The sequence below is a fragment of the Syngnathus typhle genome, linkage group LG2 (assembly GCF_033458585.1).
Source record: "Syngnathus typhle isolate RoL2023-S1 ecotype Sweden linkage group LG2, RoL_Styp_1.0, whole genome shotgun sequence".
NCBI classification, from domain to species: Eukaryota; Metazoa; Chordata; class Actinopteri; order Syngnathiformes; family Syngnathidae; genus Syngnathus; species Syngnathus typhle.
In genome coordinates, this window is record NC_083739.1 from 6361349 (window position 1) to 6380660 (window position 19312).

General features: G+C 40.3%; 1 protein-coding gene and 1 long non-coding RNA gene across 2 annotated transcripts in view; one reads left to right on the top strand and one right to left on the bottom strand.

The window, feature by feature from the left end:
• The window catches only part of LOC133150321 (interleukin-1 receptor accessory protein-like 1), an 84739-nt gene extending 83033 nt beyond the window's left edge, over positions 1 to 1706 (bottom strand). Inside the window, exon 1 of the mRNA XM_061272777.1 lies at positions 1187 to 1706. The gene's annotated coding sequence lies outside the window, so the exon portion shown is untranslated. The remainder of the gene's footprint in view (positions 1 to 1186) is intronic.
• Positions 1707 to 9077: 7371 nt separating this feature from the next.
• On the top strand, positions 9078 to 14040 carry LOC133149947 (uncharacterized). Its single transcript, XR_009713704.1, has 4 exons — positions 9078 to 9238; positions 10466 to 10566; positions 12974 to 13063; positions 13443 to 14040. It is a non-coding gene; the product is annotated as an uncharacterized LOC133149947 (long non-coding RNA).
• Positions 14041 to 19312: the final 5272 nt, after the last annotated feature.

Sequence of the window (19312 nt, forward strand, 5' to 3'; positions counted from 1 at the left end):
CTTGAAAATTAAAGCTATCAACAGAAGCACGGAAAAGCTTTTCATGTCTTTGGATACTTAAGACTCAGCGAGACATGCCACAGTGCTTGACTTAATTCCAACTGTTCCTTTCAGTACCACAAAAGCAGGTAACCAAGAGAGGAAAAAAAAAAAAAAAAGAATAAATCCCCTTTATTGAAGAGGAGGATAATCATCTTGAGCCAGTTTGTTACACACACCATGGAAGGTTGTAAATGGTGGAAGGAGCTCTTGACAAATAATCACAGTATGGTACATGTGTGTGATCATCAATATATGTCAATAAAAGTATAAACTAAGCGAGTGGTCATGTCTTTTGTGACATGATAAGTTTGTCTGCAGGGATCACTCAGGGAACCACAAGGCAATAAATATGATTGTCATAAAGTGTCCATGCCGGGGAACATTGTCTTCATCTAAATCAATTTCTGAGTAAGAGCACTCGACTCAGCTCAATATGTAGCTTCTGCCTGCGCCCGTGTTAACAATCGGGTCATTCCAACTATTGCAGCCGCTCGGATGTCCACGTTTTTCCCATTCCCTCTTGGGAGGTTAGTGATGATGGACTGTTTTTAGTGCTTCAGGTGAAGAAGGGGATGCTCTCATTTGTTTATTCATACTGTACGATACTTGAATCTCACATCACACTGTACATGCACGCCATCACGACATACCTCCAACACCTCCATATTTACAATCTTAAACCACTTGTCATTTTTCCAAACAGACATCAGAAGGGAAGAGGAGGGGGACACTCCGCACACATAACGCGGAGTGGCCATACGTGTTTTTTCGTTGCCTCGCTTGCGTGCGGAGTCTGTGGGCAAGTGCACATCACTGGCTGCAGTCGTGACGCACCGGGAGATGTCCAAACAAATGCCAACGTCATGAGCAATTCGCGTCAGCGTGAGCTGCCCAGCCGATATTTACGCCAAGAGACAGCGGCACAGTTCATTCACTGACGTTTGGAAAAGGGAAAGGAGCATCTGGCTATATACTGCAGTCATGAATTGTATATTAGAAAAGCAACCACTGGATCTGATGCGTAACGGGGGACTTTAATATAATTAAACGCACCGGCAATGGCCGATAAATACGGTCAGTCAAACAAAACCGCTCAACAGAATTTTTGAGAGGATATCATTTAGAATAGAAATGTTATCCTTACCTTCACAGTTTCCAAATGGTTCCGATCTTTACGCTGTCAGTTCACAGACATTGCGGGGAATCTGTTCCCTGGCCTGCAGAATAGAGCGCCGTTGGGGGGGGGGGGCGTTATTGGCTCAAGATATAGAATGAGAGAACTCCTCAAAGTAGTGCAATTCTCCAGAAATCGCTGCGTCGTTTCAAACATTACATACTGCCAAAGTGTGCACACCTGCAGTCTGTCAATAAGCAAAATAATCACGATGGTGAGTTCGCTCGGTGGATAACACCACACGAACACCGATATTGCGGGAGGCGATCGTTGATCATTCCGTCATGCCAGTTCAAGTAAAGCTCAGGACCACATTGGCGCGGATGTCCCGAAGTGACGACGCGCGGGGCAGGATCTCTCTCTCTCTCTCTCTCTCTCTCTCTCTCTCTCTCTCTCTCTCTCTCTCTCTCTCTCTCTCTCTCTCTCTCTCTCTCTCTCTCTCTCTCTCTCTCTCTCTCTCTCTCTCTCTCTCTCTCTCTCTCTCTCTCTCTCTCTCTCTCTCTCTCCTCTCTCTCACTCTCTCACTCTCTCACTCTCTCTCTCTCTCTCTCTCTCTCGCTCTCTCTCTCGCTCTCTCTCTCGCTCGCTCTCTCTCGCTCTCTCTCTCTCTCTCTCTCTCTCTCTCTCTCTCTCTCTCTCTCACTCACTCACTCACTCTCTCACTCTCTCTCACTCTCTCTCTCTCTGGGGGGGGGGGGGGGGGGGGCTTTGTAATTCATATGGTGGACATACAGTAAGTGAGTCGGTCCCCCCTGTGGGGCAATCTGGCAAATAGAAAAGTTCCTACTTAATCGATTTAGGTTTCTGTGAAGGAAATTCGGATAAAGGAGGCTTTTGAGGAAGAGGGAAGGGGAAAAACTAGCCTCCGCTTCGTGAAAATGTGCAGTTGTGAGCTGTCTTTGTCATCCAAAGGGCCTGGCATGAATAGTAGATCCTTAATGAGCAAAGGAGTGGACAAACACAGCATTGAGTTCTCTTTCTATTCGAGGTTTTCGGCCACAGATGGCCTGGACTCAATCAGCTTGTTCATATGCAACTTTGAGGGTGGCAGTGTAGTTAAGGGTGGAACAACATTTGTCGACATTTGTCGGGGTGTTTATTTTCTGTGATTTAAAAGCACTCTGCAAAAGTTTTAGGCCAGCACTTCAAATGGTTGTAGCAATGCAGTAAGGACAGTTTGAATGTCTCTCACGGGAGTGCAAACCACCATTGAGGCCAAAACAGAAGTGATTATCTTAAAACCACAAATCTATTTGTTACTTTAGCAGCTTCTTCCTGGCAGTGGCCATTGTGATTATTGGATTGAGTTGTTGACAAATCCAAGTTTTGGGCCCTTTTACCAATTAATGCAATTATATCTGTATTATAGCAGGGTTATTTTGCAATGCCAATACCATTAGCCACCATCATGTTTGACATTTGGATGATGCATCCAGCAGTACGCATCCAACCTTCCTTTGACATTCCCCACCACTTTAATCTTTTCTCCACCACCAATGTCCTTCTCATCTGACTTCTATCTAGACCACCGGTGTCAAACTCAAGGCCCAGGGGCCAGATACAGCCCACCACATCATTTTATGTGGTCCGCTAAGACAAATTGTGCATCAAATTCGTGTGTCATTACTAGAATTGCAAATTGTCTTCACTTTTAATAATATCTTTTTTTTTTTAAATGTTTGACCAGTTTTTCCTCGTCTGATTTGAAAACGAGTTATTTGTCAGTTTGTTTTGTAGCTTTTACTGTATAATATGAGGTGCTCATACATTTATTTGGGTTGACAGTCATAAAAGCCCTCCGAAAGAAGCTATGACTACAATGCGTCCCGCGAAAAAAATGAGTTTGACACCCCTGATCTAGACAATATTCATCTGGGCCCCTGTGGCTCTATTGGTATTGTGATTTGTTTAGTGACACAAGGCTTGGCAGTTCAAATCCCAAGTCTGACTGACTGCTGTCAAAGTCTCCTTGAGCAAAACCCTGAACCCTTAATTAATTTCAGCACATGCTTCTTCCACACGTGCTGCAGACTGTAACTATCAACTTGCGTCTGGCACTGATTCCAGCTGAGACACATTTCCACAAGCTTGTCACATACTACATCTTCATGCCTAAATCCAAAAATGTTTATGACACAATGACACAGTCCCTTAATATTGTTGACCTGCTGTCAGCAAGACCAAGATGCGCCATCTTCTACAACCCGCCCCACACACACACACATGCATCCCCTCATCACGTTGTCGGCAACATCTCAACGCTCAATGGCTATGGCACGCCTACGGCCTGACCGCCAACGGACGCGGTGAAAAGGCAAATTATAGTCTGCCAACCACAGAGTATTTTCCTGTGAAGTGCACTTGTCGCTGTGCTCAACTGTCTGTTTCTGTGTGGTTTGGTTTCTTATGGCTTGAGGTCCATTCTGTGGCCCAGCTGTTAGGGATCTTTGATGAAATCTATGGCCACAATGATTTGACCCCTTTCACAAAAAAAATAAAAAAATAAATCATGATTGCTCAGCCACATAGTGACAGTCAAATTGAAGCATATCTAAATTGACAGACAAGATTTGCTTTCAAGGGCCACATAAAATAATTTGGAGGGCCGGATCTGGCCCTCGGGTCTTGGCTTTGACATGTGGTTAAGAAGCACATTCTCCTGTTTTACATTGAAAGTACAGCTAATGAGCTTCAGCACCTCTCTTAGAGCGGAGAGCTAGTTTGCATGGATATACAACATGTATATATTATTTTTCATTTTTTTGCTCCACAGCACTTGTTATTTTCAGAATATGAATGTCAAATTCTTATACATGTCCACAAGTATTTTGATAACAATAAGTGACAAAATGCTGCCATACTGTACAAGGCTCTATGGACAGGCAACCTAAGTAACAAATAAATAAAAATATTATAAGTAATAATTGTGAGTTGTGTTCTAATATTGTCAGATAATGATTATCACATGCCTAAAATTTCTCACATATATTTTAGTGATGAGTGGTTATACATGAGCTGTGTGATACATCATTGTGCATATGCATAGTCTGACGAGATTCTAAATTTGTTCGCTCAGTACACACAAATTCAAGCACGTGCATATTCGTGCATACACAGTTAGTAAATGAATTAATATGCAGTAATTCTCTGTGTCATGTGTATTGCACAAATCCCTAAAGCAGATTGTATACGTTCAATTGGGTTTTTATCGCCATGGCAGTTGGTGTACAATGGCAATTAGTGATCAAGGTACAATCCTGGCCTATATCCGACTGTTCAAAAATACTAACTCATCCTGGAGAGCCCGGGCTTTTGTTTAATGTGTCATAGGTCAGCACTCATCATCATTTTACTTCTGAAAAAGGTGAAAAGCACAGATCGGTTGCAAGAGAAATAAAGAATAGTCTACCACATATATTTTCCCTCCTTTGAAATTAAATGAAAGCTACGGGGCTTTTGTCTTTGCACAAACTGGCATTGCATCTGCTTGAGACCATTCACATTGACTGAAAACACAACTTCTGTCTTGCCTGCATTAATTATAGCTCGGGTGCTCACTGCATTATTCTACAATTATTCTGCAAGGTTGAGCACAAAACACTCTTTACCCTGAACGACAGGGCCAGATTTTCTTTTTTTAATGGGGAACCGCTTCATTTAGACTTTGCGCTCATACATTTCTTATGCCTTTTGTGTTGTAATGTCATGGCCAAAACAGAGCGCATCTTAGCTACCTCAGGCTTCAGGAAAGGTTGAACAAGTTACTTCTCAGTGTCAGCCTTTGCAAATCTGAATATCAGCTTTTTAGGTAGTTGTCATCATGGGCCATGAAATTTTTGCGGTCGTTGTGAGCACTCACTGCAACTTTTTCATCTCCAATGTGTCGTAGCTGTGTATATGCTTTTTATGGAATCAGACTGATTGGGTCACATCTGGGCAACATCGCGTCAACCCGTTCCACTTTATTAATCCCCGATGGGGAATTTAAAAGGCATGTAAGAGCAGCATGATAAAATAATGTCGAACAAAACATCAGCACCACGAATCATCTCCTGGTTGTTGTTATTGGTTTCCCACAGCCGCCGATGTCACAGACTGTGTCCTCGCTACTCAGCTCTAGTCAGTCAGGTGATTAGAACTGAAGCTCTTGTTGTGTGATCATAATGAGCCAATCACACAATTGGTTTAAGAGATTTGCAAGATCGAAGTTATGTCTACAGTACTGAAGTTCAACAAAATTACCTTGCACATAAAGATTTGTTAATCAAGCAAAAAATGCATGTGTAGGGTTGTTATGCTATTTAGAACTAATGTCATTTCAGAAGTTCTTTCTTTGATGGAACAAATAAAAAGTGGATTTTTTCTTTCATTACTTTGTATGGTGCACACATATTACTGGTCCTCTTAATGACTGACTCAATTCATCACTTCAGCTGACAGCTGAAAATGGCAATCGGCCTCTGATGGCATGTAACACAGCTCGCAGAGAGTCATCATGCTAAAGGCCAGGTTTGTTTGAAGTCCGCTTTGCAATGCATCAGTGGCGATGACCTAGATTCCCCATCACTCCTTCCTCCAAGAGTGTGTGGCAAGGCGTCCTCATTTCTGCCTTCTCCATGCTCCAACTATGTCAGCACACATATAAACATTTGCCACAGATACACATTGCGACGAAATGCCATGACCACCACCCACTAACTCACCACGCCACTTTGTCCCTTGGGATGAAGGTGAAAGGTCGAGTGACAGAGTAAATAGGAGGCAGATGCTTGGACAAGCGATACAAAAAAAAAAGAGAAAAAGAAACAAGCAATCAATTGGTGTATGCAAGAAACGTGCGCATTTGGTTAGACACACAAGCGGAGAGATGTTAACATATTCGGAAGTGGTCTATATCCTAAAGGTACAATCTTTCTCATCTACCCCACCTACCTCAAATGTGACTACTAAAAATCTTCCCACGCACCACACACAACACAACAAAATGCTTCAAGTCAACAGGCAGATTCAACAAGCCAGAAAGTGCACAAGCAATGTTTTAATTATGCATGATGCACACCATTACATTGGCCTGTCAGTCTGGGGACATTGCAGTCTTGTTGACAGTTACCACCCATGGCTTTTTGTCACTTTTTTCCTGGCTCCAAAACATTGTTTGCATAAAAAAGACATACTAAATCCACATCAGTTACAGATGGTAGTATCAATTGATCAAATATTGTGCATGGGTTTCTGTTGTAATTGCTCATCCTAAAAAAACAACTGTCCATCAGCACTGTGCACCAGCACCTATCACCAAAAAATGTTTGTTGTCTAAATAACATGTTGAAATGCAGAATGTTGAATAAATAAATCAAACAAAACAAACAACAAAAGCCGGAGGGGATTTGTGAAATATAAAGTAAGGAGGATACTATCATTTGTGCCTTGATGTCAGATTCCGTTTGTTTGGTGCCATAAATGATAGACAACACAAATACCGTATTTTCCGGACTATAAGGCGCACCGGACTATAAGGCGCACCTTCAATGAATGGCCCATTTTAAAACTTTGTCCATATATAAGGCACACCGGACTATAAGGCGCACCATTAATGCATCATGTAAGATTTTTAATCCAAATCAAATCATTCTCCATTTTATCTTTTTTATTTCAACTTCAGATGCAACAAATGACTTTATAATCACAAAATAATGATCCATAGTCTTTTTGATTCATGATTCATAGTCTTCAGCAGGCCACTTATGCTTGATTTCATGATACAATGCTTCGGGCCAGTTTGAATTTAGGAATTTAGTCCATATATAAGGCGCACTGGACTATAAGCCGCACTGTCGGCTTTTGAGAAAATTTTAGGTTTTTAGGTGCGCCTTATAGTCCGGAAAATACTGTATATAGAAATGCTTTTTCATGGTTGTTTTCAAATGAATTAACTTGCCAACCTAATGCAGTCAGACTTAATTCACTTAAAATAATACCATACCAATATTACCAATTAGACCATGAGCATTAAGGGTTCATTTGGAAAGTCACGATGATGCCCATGCACTACTTGGCGTGTTTGGCTAGGCAGAGCACGGTCTCATTTCATTATTTTCCTTCATCTGTGAATTGGTCTACCTCAGCATTATTTTAGTGCATATACTGCTGTGGGTTTTTTGCAACAACTTTTTGTTTTGCATTTTTTTGTTTTTGCACATTTACATGCACCCGTGGGTGTTATGATAATCTACTTCATAGCTCATGGGTTATTCAGTCCACTTTATGTTCCACTTTACGGCTGAAGTCAATCGTTACAATTAAAAAAAGAAAATGAAGAATTAACAGTAGTCTCATCAGTAGACATGACATGACAACTCATGACAATTAATTTACGATTTGCACAACAATAATCTACAAGGCGCATTAATCACCGATTTGTTGCTTTGGCTAGAATTTTTTTTTTGACATTTTTTATTCTGAACATTCAACTACACAAACAATACCAAGCTCTCCATTTGCTATCAGACAAAATCCCTGCATAAAACAAAATGAAACCGAGGAAGCAAAATAAACACACAGAGAAACAAATTTGACGCAGCACTGTGGTAACCTAGGTAGAGATACGAAAAAAAGAAAAACTAACTTTAAGTCAATCTGTAATTTGGAGAATATCAAATATTGTGTTGGAGCTTGGAATTTATCATTCTCAAAATTTAGAGAACACTATTTTAGAATCGTTGGATTTCAATAGAAATGTTAGCTTAAAATATTCTTCATGATGCTAATTCACTTCCTTGTTTTGTTTCCTGAATTGTATTAAGTCAAATTATTAATATCAAAGTCAAAGTCTGGTTTATTGTCAACATCTTCACATGCCGAGACGCACAAAGACATCGAAATTACGTTTTCCCTATCCCACGGTGACAAGACATATTACACGATAGACACACAAGTAAACAACGCAATATAAAAAACAAGAAGGCACAAACAATAAATATAATATGATATTATAATATAATTAATCAATTATTGATAGCATGCTAGCATGCCCGTGACCCTCATGGGAATAAGCGGTTCAGATAATGGATGGATGAATGCATGATATTGTTACTCACAATCTCATATTTTAGGGGCAAATGCCACCCAGCAATGAGAGGCAGTTTTTAGGAATAGAATTACTGTCCATATCTTTACAAATGCAATAAAATTTATTATAAAACAGAACTGAAAAAAATCTTCACATCAAGAATGTTGTCATTGCTATTACCTTTTGCCAACCAGTGTCGGATGCTAAAATGGCAATGTTGATATGTGACCATTTTTTAGTAAGTTGCAGTTTCTTTAAATAAAAAAAAAAAATGCAAAGATCCGTGCAACAAATATAGCCATTAAGACGCCTCAGTCCCCAACTCTTATCAAGTCAGACTAAGTAACCTCCAGGCTGTCTCTTGTGGTCTCCTTAAAAATTTGAGATTGAAGATTCCTTATCTTCTAGTAAGCACCTGGGAACGGTGCCAGCGGCCAGGAGCACCTATTACACCACAAACGCGTGTGCTGCTGGATGACTTCAAATATAAAGTACATCACGAAAAGGCCATTTAATTATCAGAACGTCCACCTTCTTCCCCCTACATCATTCCTCGTTCCTTCTCATGCTAAGGTTGGCCAAATGGAAACAACATACAGTACACTGAGTACAAGCAAAAGGAATGCACATTTATGTAAGTGCAGGCTGAGGTACCACATTTTTTCCCTCTTTGAACAGAGCATGGATGGACTGCCAAAGCTGTGATCCATTATTTATTTGCTCTGCGCACTGTGTGGAAGGATGGGTACGATGGGTGGAGTCTTACATTTCCTAATGAGGAAAAGCAACAGCATAACCTGCTTGCTCTTCAAAGAAAATGTCACTGTGTTTTGGCACTTTTCTCGACAAAAGCATCACACAAAAATATGTGTAGCCAACAATCTACAGCTCGAGCCATGGAAGAGAGAGCAAAACTGCAGCTACGAGCGTCATCCTGCAGCAGCATGTAACACGTGAGTTTTGTGCTACCCTGAAATTTGCATTTCACTGAATTTCTCAGTAAATAATTTGTTTCCTGATGACAAACTCCAGGTATATTTTCTGCATTTTTGTGTGCACAATGACGTGTTACCTATTCATTTAGATGTTCCCGTCTTGTCATCTTAGCAATTCAAAGATCTGCTTGATTATTGGCATCCATCAGTGAGTATTGCTCGATATGAACATTGTTGAGGAGTGGGAATATGAAGGGCATTCAAATACAGCACAGATAAAAGCAGTCATTATTTCTGCACAGACAACCTTGGGCGTGCAAAGATAAACTGGCGGGTAGGGTGCAAGGTTGAACTTTATTTCGACCGTTTTATCCTTGGTCACCAAACATACTGTAAAATCAGCATTCCTCTTCTGTAGCTCCAATTCATGAGGAGGGAATCCATTAACCATGTCATGATATGACGTAAACACTGCAGTCATCTTGAGAAAAAAAAAAAAAAGACCTCTTAGTGATATGTACCTACTCAGGCAAGCTTTGATCGATTGACACCTTCGGCCGTGACGCCTTAATCATCTCCAGTACTTTTGGAAATATGCCCGGTGCTGCATCAATGCCAGTTTGCAGTCGTCAAACTGTAATCTGTACCACAGATTTACTGTCCAGGCCGGTTAAGCGCGAGGCATCTAATCAGCGTAACCATCTGGGTGGGGAATGCTGAAGGAAGTTGGAGTGTCATCGAACAACAACAAATGTCAATTATCTTCTCAAATACTTGTACAAGAGCTAACATGAGAATAAAGTTAGATGTTATATTGCTCTCTCTACTAAGGCGAAATATTCCTAAACACGAGGCTGATTTGCTCGATTAATCTCGCGGTTGGTTGCAACACCCTTCAATGCAAGTGCAAGTATAATGTAGATTAAAAAAATAATTTATCATATCAGCATTCTTTATTTGTATTCTTACCAATTAAAACTGGTAACAAATAAACAAAATGCAATCAAAACAAGACCCATTGCCATCATAGATTTTGAATAATCACCCAAAATATACGAATATGTGGGTTGGACTGAGGATTCTCCGAGGCTAATAATCTGCTCTTTAGAAACAATGTTGCTGAAGGCTCCCTTGGAGATGAATCTGAATTAAAACCTGAATTGAAACCTGATTTAGATGTGTTTTCACCGACTGTGTTAAAAGGAAGGGCCCTTTTCATATGATTCATGTTTCTATTTTATGCAGAACAAGAACCCATTGATCACTTCTCAGATGGGATACTATAAAACTAAAACCAGGACAACTCAAGAAGAAAATACAGTGTAAAAATGGAGAGAAAACCTCGAGTATGTTTTCGCCCATATCATGTGGGAATATTGTGTTATCGTGTGCTCTACACAGGCTCTGCTCACACGAAGATGATGTGATGGTCTGCTTCGTCGAAATTGAAAATTATTATCCATTTGACACATGTGCACGACTGATAAGACAGAGCTGCGTAGGTGGCGCACATTTTCCACTATTAATATAATTTGAAAATGAAAATGTGGATACTCACATTATTATCCTCCAACAACATAAAATGAATGCATTATGTTATAGTGCACCACTGGTTGGTTTTAATCTAGACAATTATTTCAAGTGTAACTTAATTGGCACATCAATCATATCAAACAATTTCTACAGGACTATTATTTTTACTCTTCAATATTCCTTTTCAAATTATAACACCCACTTCTATTTAAATTCGAAAACCTCAATCACCGCTGTTATGCTTGTCATGATCTTTGCATTACAATCCTCACTACATTGTAGTGACCCACGTTGATGAGCCTTATGGACAGGGTTGGAACATACCAACAAATGATTTGTTGCTATACTTAAGTATATATATTTGTCAGAGATTTACTTTCTACATTTTGGAATACCTCTGTACTTTTATCAAAATGGACTTTTTTTTACTTTTTCACTTTCGGTGGATGACGACAACGTAAAAGAGATGAAACTCAAGAGAGGTAGAGTCAGTTTGAAATCTAGATTGTTTGATTGAAATCTTGGGGCCTCAAAAGGCAGTGGGGGAAATGGCAGCAGGGACACGGAGGAACGTGCGCTAGGGAGCATTAATGACGATGAAGCAACAAGAACTTTGAGCTCCCACGGGGTTCCTGGGAATCTATCCGACTGGTGTCGCATCGGCTTGCCACCGTGGGAGTACAGAAGCCTGATGGCAAGCGGGTTTGACTAAATGGGGACAACATATGCACTGGTCATAATGACTAGTAGCGTCATTGCATGGGCAGCTCTGCTGGTCACCAAGCGTGCCACTTATATATGGTCAATCGAGCTCTACAGTTGGTAATCAGTTCCTTGCAAAAAGGTAACTCTCACACTTTGTGCATTTCAATCAAAATCAATACTGCATACAGTTGATGCTGTTCACAATAACGCATTCAAAAAAACTACACTAAGCATAGACTGTATGGCTATAATTTCTTACACTTATATCTTGATAACTGTAAGAGGGAAACAAGGCTGGGTGACAGATGGAATGCTTTCTTGTGTTCGTGTCAAATTGGTTTGGTTGCAATAGCCCATCCATGCTATCCAGGGAGCTAAATGTGCCATACTCTACCCAGAGGGAGTGCAGGGAAGCGGCCATGGAGACACGCCAGACTCACCATGGCCTTGTTTCCTAAACAATGTGGAATGACATACTTTGTTTAGGCTGTTCTAACAAATCTCGTTGGAGCAGATGGATTTATGTACTATGACCTAGAAAGCAAACAACAAACAGTCGTGCACCCTGGCGTGTAAAGACGGGATTTCATGTGGGAAAATATGTCAGTCGCAAGTGTTTTGTACCTATTTGTAGTAGGTGCAAGAGATTTTAATGAGCATTTCGAAACCATTGTTACCCCAGCAGCCACGTTGACTCGTTGAAACTCAATTGAAGTGACACGATTGAGCAGGGATGTGCAGTCTGGGTAGTCTACTCTGTTGTTTTAGAATAGAATAGAATAGAATAGAATAGAATAGAATAGAATAGAATAGAATAGAATAGAATAGAATAGAATAGAATAGAATAGAATAGAATAGAATAGAATAGAATAGAATAGAATAGAATAGAATAGATCTTTATTGTCATTGTCACACATGTACAACGAAATTTAAAATGTGCCAACCGATCGGCGCATGAGATAAAAAATAAATAGAATAAATCGATTTTTAAAAGTTTTCTGTTACTTTGTATTTTTGTTTTTCCGCTCCAATGTCCTGTCTGCATCTGGGTCCAAATTCTGGTCCTCACATGATTATATACATTTACATAATTTCCCAAGCAGCCCACGTATATAGATAAGTACTCGGCAGGCATGAGCAATTATGGAATCTATTCAGAACCTTTCCACCATGTCGGCACGATGGCCACCTAGCCAATATTTAATGTTTTGCCGCAGACGTCACTACCTGCTCCAACCCCTTGTGCACCATGCTGGATGGATGGGTAGCTCTGCTCTCTGTTGTTACTTTTGTATGTTTGGATGATGTACGGACAGACGGACCGACGGACGGATTCTATATCCAGTTCTGTTATCTGTTGTTACTTTGTATGTAAAGACTGTTTTTCCACTTCCATGTCCTGTCTGCCTCTGGATAGAAGGTGTAGTGATCATCACATGCATTACAAACCAGTCGGGCAAAGTCATTAACACTATAAAAGCAGTTGGCTTCGTGGCCTTTGGTTTCTATCTCCAGGTTCCTTCGAGCAGCTGCCTCTCATCCCTAGCGCTAAAGCAAGTGACAACTTCTATCCATCAACTTCTCCAATGGCACATACTGTATAAGGTTAGAAACTGCAAGGACTGCATTTTTTTTTCATGCATATCATATCTGGTCTGCTGAAGACCAAACGTTAACTGGGAAGAGTACAATGAGGAATAGGGGTGATGGGTGAGTTGAAGAGGCGGATGGGGTTATATTTAGTAGAGAAGATGGATTACTACATCTCACATGACAAAAGAAAGATTCTACTATGAGCTTCCATCAATTTCAGCCCAAGGCACATAGAGTTAGAAGAGTGTGAATATTCTGTAGAATTTTATTTGTTACGAGTTAATTTGTACATTCAACAGCAGAGCAGGGTGTCTTGGTGCAGGCAAACTCATAAATTTGATTTAAAAATACTTGATACAGGCATTTTTTTGTAATCTTTCATTTTTTGCAGGAGATGCGTTCCAGAACCAGCTGTGAAAATCAAAAGTCCCAGAAAATGAAACAGAATATAAATTATTATAGACATTCAAATAGCGAAAAGCCCTGGGTGTATTGTAAGTCAATTAGAAGTGTGGTTTACCTAGCCAAGCAACACAGTGTTCAACCTCAGAATTTACGACACGACATTAACCCGGGGGACATCATGCAAAGAGAAACCAACGTGAGTCACGGTTGCACATGGATCTCCTGTTCCATTGTGGTCCAGTACACAATATTAAAGCTTTTTAAACTCTCCCCAATACCTTTATGCTACATAAGCCTTTCTTATTCCCTTCATAACCATTCACACACTGTTCTGTCTATGTATTGTAACTTTACAGTAAATAATAGAACAAACGTGATATTGTCACGTGTCCTGACTCCTTCGGAACCTTTATCATAGATGGCATGTTTTGATGTGCAAAAGGTGTCTCCGTTTTTCATTTTCAGAGTCATTCCTTCAAAGAAAATAATGGAGTAGAAGAAATGCGGTTTAACGTTAAAGGGCAAATGCATAAATAATGTTGACCCAGCAAAGATGCTCATTATTTTGTACTGCATGTACTGTTGGCCTGAATCTAAAGCTAAAATTATTAATTCATGCTTTTTTCATCTTTTTGTACTTGTAAATTTCTCTCTCTTGTAAAATGAAACACTGAAGAGTAAAGTATTGCAAACCAGTCAAATGTTATTCCTGTAATTCATTTTGTATCTTGGTTGTAAAATTTAAGGGACCAAAAATCAGTTGCCAGCCAATAGCAGGACACATATTGATGAACCGTACTCGCACTCACAAGCTATTTGGAGTGCTCAATCAGCAAGGTTTTGGGATATGGAAGGAAACCAGAGTGCTCGGAGAAAACCCACGCAGGCACGGGGAGAACATGCAAACTCTACACAGGGAGGGCTTGATGTGAGAGGAACGACAGAACATTGGTAAACAACTACGTTAAAGTTTTTCGATTACGAGCTCTCTCCCATCCCAAATGGTTCCTTGAGTTAAGTTTGCCCTATAATGCAGTGCCCAAGTAACATGCCTCATTTCACAGTTAGTAACGGTAACAGTGTAACAATTAATACAGTAATTGAGTTGATCATCCGTTACTGGAAGACTATAAGTCCCAACACTTTTAAATTAAAATGTAATTTATTCAAGCGTGTTGACATGCCAGGAGATTTGTTGATATTTCCCTTCTGCTACAAACAAATCATGCGGTCATTATTTCCAATAACAAGGCCTTGCTCATAAAGATGTGTCAAAAAGAACTCTATTACAAATGCATATTCCCCTCTTGCCAATGCCCGAAAACAAGTGGCAGGCATTCATGCAGCTTCTGGGAAAGTGGATCTCTGCCAGACCCCTGTGGCTTGTGATGTGAACTGGACAAGTGGTGCAAAGCTCAGCAAAAAGTGAAATGCCAGCAGATCATTACAGTATATGGGGATGCTGTGAGTTAAACTTTCTCCTGCTCCTCTATTAAAGTTTGGCCTATTCGTTAAAAACATTACTTCAAACTACACCTGCGCAATCGACCAGTGACAGAGACCCTGAGAAGACAATAAGTTCCCTTTGTTGAAGCCTTAGGCAGCTCCCACGTGTTCTGCATCTGCTTTATGACATCCCCAATGTACCTGATTTAGGCCTGAGGGAGAGTCAAGCAAGGATGGAATTCAGCGTCGGTGCTGAAGCAGCAGAGGGAAGGCCTCTCACATCCCCCCTACACACACACGCATTTTTGTTTTTTGCTTGCACCATCGTTTCCTGTTATGATGGCATACCCAAGAATTACTTTGTAAACTATTTCTAATTTTAATTTTAAACAATTATAATTTTAAGTTATTTAATTTAACTATTTATTTTCATTTCATTATAAATTATAGTCAATTTCAATCCGAAATTGGGAGCAAACGAAGGCAGTATTGTGTCATGCAGGAAACAACGCAGATGTGCCAGCCTGTGTCCAGTTTGTGTTTGAACTCTTTTCACAGGACATTACTTCAACAACTCCGCCCATCAGTCTGTCTGAAGCGCAATCAAGTTCAGGTTGTTGCACCAGGGATCAATTTCAATCCCTAGAACAATTTGAAATTAGATAATGTTACACTGCCCTGCATTAAGCAAATAGTGGAATGGATCTATTTCTACATCATTAAAAAGATAAATGTTGAACAGCAGTACCAATTGAAACTTGCATGGAACAGGTAAGCATCACATCTGCCTCAAATTTACAACCAAAGGATAATCTTATATCCCAACGTACATGGAAAATAAAAAACTACCGGATATCATGTGATCAGTGATCTCGATATGGTTTGATGGTATAAATACTCGATAGCCATCGTGGTCATCTTCTTTCACTCAACTGCTTTGTTTTTCTCCTCGGTTTACAATTACTGCCCTAATCAGAAAACACGATTTCTTCCTTCGAGCTGAACGATTAGAGGACCTGTTGAGTTGCTGTTTAGCGCAATTGGTCACCATTGCTGTAACGCAAATTGGACTCGGAAACTATTTTGGTGCAGAGGAAGTGCAGTTGAAGGTGCTATCAGTGGCCACAGTCTTTGTGAATTCTGCCCTCAGTGCTTTACATACCTCAAGATGTATTAAGTGCTATTTTTACGATAATACGAGATTGTTTTTTTTCACCACAACAAATAGTTCTGACACTATCTGGAGGGCTGTATTGTTTGGTTTCACCCAGCAATCAGGTTGCCTTCAGCTTGTATCTTCATCATGTCCAAACAGTAGAGCAGGAGGATGTCACAGAGATTAGAGTGAATGCCTTTCAACTGCATGATGTGTGTCTCAGACCTTCTGGATGGCATTTGTGCTTGCGTGCACTCTAATCCTCACACCCCCTCTTTGCGGAGCGAGGACTGTTCCGTCTCATAAATAAGACACACTTTAAAGTCAACAGGAGCCATATTTCAGGTTTACCTGTTGCACTAAATGTTATGGCACACTCAAAATAAACTGCAAAGAACAACAAATATGATTGGATCAGAGTGAACAATTGGTGGCTAGTGACAATGAATGAATGAATTTCCCAATAACATAAAGGTAAAGGTTGGGGCTAGCATCACCAAATAAGTCACATGCAAAGATACTTGTTTGCACACCCATTGCATCATTCCTTGTTGCTGATGAAGGGAGAACGTTCAATAAGAAATTGATTTAGGTGTGACTTTCTAATATGTTTTTACCCGTACTTGTACAAAAGGTTGAACAGTATATTAAGATCATAACTGGACTATGTTTCCAGGAAGCAATGGACTTAAATATACTCCCCTTGTGCACATGTCAACCCCCACCACAATCCACTCGCAAAACAATGTGCTCCGCTGAAATTCAGATTTTTCTTTTCAACAGAAACCCTCGATTATATGACCGTATCTAAGCCGTTAGGAATTCAGGAATATTATTTCATCCATTTATTCACAAAGCACAAATCCTCGCAAGATATTGATTTACAATACAGTGATACCTCTCTACTTACGGACTTTACGAGATACGAACTGGAGCCAAATTTTGTTAATACATCTCAGTGTGCTAGCAGCAATTTTTATTGATTAAATAAACACCTCTGTTGCTCATTACGAGTGATGCACGGAATGTTTTACACTCTCTTTTTTGGACAGGGAGGGCCACACAAGATGAAAGTTCAACGCAGCTTTCGGAGGTCAGAGATAGATTTTTTTTTTCTCTTTGAGAAAATCCGTTCTTGTCTCTGGACACAGATGGGGATTTACCGGCTACCTGTCTCCTCTTTTTTTTCCCAATCTCCTTTGCTCTCAAGAGCCTATCTGCCAGCAGAAACAGAACAGCTGTGTGCTTATCACACTTTGAGTCTTCCTTTGGGCACCATCTTCCGTCTGGGGGGCCGCCGTGACAGATAATCTTCCCATTGGGGGACCATTCCAAGTACTAGGCCTTGTCAACACAGGTCCATTAAATTCTCCCTTTCCTTTTTCTCTCATGACAATTGTTCACACCGCAGATTATTCAGAAGCAGGCAAATATCAACACACTACACTTCACAAACTTGCAGATTGTTTTCCATGACTACATACATATACAATCTTTGTTTAGGACTTATAATAATAAGTACACATGTATATTTATTTGCATAATCTTTATGGTTATGATTTTGTGTTAAATCTTGGTGAAATTAAATATTTTGTAAATAATTCCTTCGATTTGGGTCACGACCCGGGTGGAAAGTCAGATGTTTTGGACTTTTATTGTGTTTGATCTCCTACCGGTTTGTAAGGCACGGACAATGTAACGCTTTGTTTATTAATTGAATGTTTGAGTCTTTTCAGTTAAATAAACTATTGTAAATACTACCGAATATCTTTGTTTTAGTTTCTCATAATGGACGACCAAAAAATGGCGTGTGGTTCTTTACCAGGGTAGAAACACAGCTTGTGCCGCCTAAGCATGTGACGTAAGTAGTAAAATCTCGATGCTGATTGGCTGCCACCGAAGAAGGTGCCGCAGAAGAAGAACATTTGAGGGTCCTAAAAGTATTGCTGACAAACTGTAATTTAGCAATCACAGAAGGGGATTTAAAATCACAGACTTACTGGGTGACTTTCCTAGAATAGCAACGACAATTTTAGCAGTGATGGATGTGCAGTTAAAATAGTGATGACGGCGTGACAGATTGATATTACAGAGTTGGTCGGCTTGGAATATTGACGGGCTGTCAAGTAATGCCTGCACAAAGTCCATTTCACACAACAACACATACTCAATGGAAATGGAACGCATAATGAACGTGACCGTTGCTGTTATGTTTCACCTTGGCGGATGCTTAGTGGCCAACCAGGAGCGAGCATGGATACATTTTGTACATGTTTATGGCCGTATAAAAAGATCTTTACGGATACATGCATGCACACGCATACACAGACACACACATGCTCACACGCAGCATTGCATCTTGCGACTGATCCACTGAAAGTCTGGAGATTGATCAAAAAGAGCTTGTGCTGTATAAATAGCCTTCAATTCACAGATATTAATAACAGCAATGAAAAGCGTCAGTATTTGTTTTATTATTGACAGAATGGTCAAAACAGCTGTGAAGTTTGATTGGACAGCATGAAACAGATTTATAGAGGAAATGAGGCCTACAGTAAATCAAAGAATACTAAAGGCTCCTAAATGGTAGCAAAAAACAAAAACAAATTGCTTCCCTTGGTTCCCCAAACCAGATTGCTGACACAAATCAGAATCGGTTCTTGATTGTGGACCGGCGCGTGTTAGTTGGGTTAGGGCAGTGCTTCTCAAATAGTGGGGCGCGCCCCCCAAGGGTGCTATTCCTGGGGGGGCGCGTGTGACCCTGGGGAACAGGCTTTTTTTTTGGCAGTCCTAGAATAAAGTGTAATTGCGCGTTTACTACAGCAGGGGGCAGTGGCGCTCTCATTGTTACTTCTGTCACGTTTGCGACAGTGCAACATTTTACGACTTACAAGACAAGTTAGGATAGTCACGGTGGGGAGGGGGGGCGCGAATAGTTTTCTTCTTGCTAGGGGGGGGCGTAACAGAAAATAATTGAGAAGCACTGGGTTAGGGTTACATTCCATAATGATTCTTAAGTGCAGTATGTGTGTCGAATTAGTCTTCTACATATTCAGTGCAGGAAAATAAAATTATGGGGATGACAACATGTCAAAACGAATTGCAGCCATTAAGCAGTGAATAAGTATCCAATGTGAAATAATGTGCATTTGTGTGATCGTCCCTATTCGAAACATGAGTTGCTCGGTTGTACTGCTCTTTGTGTGTCCAACTCTCCTCTAAGATGAAGGGGGTGCTCTTTTGAGGGTACTTGC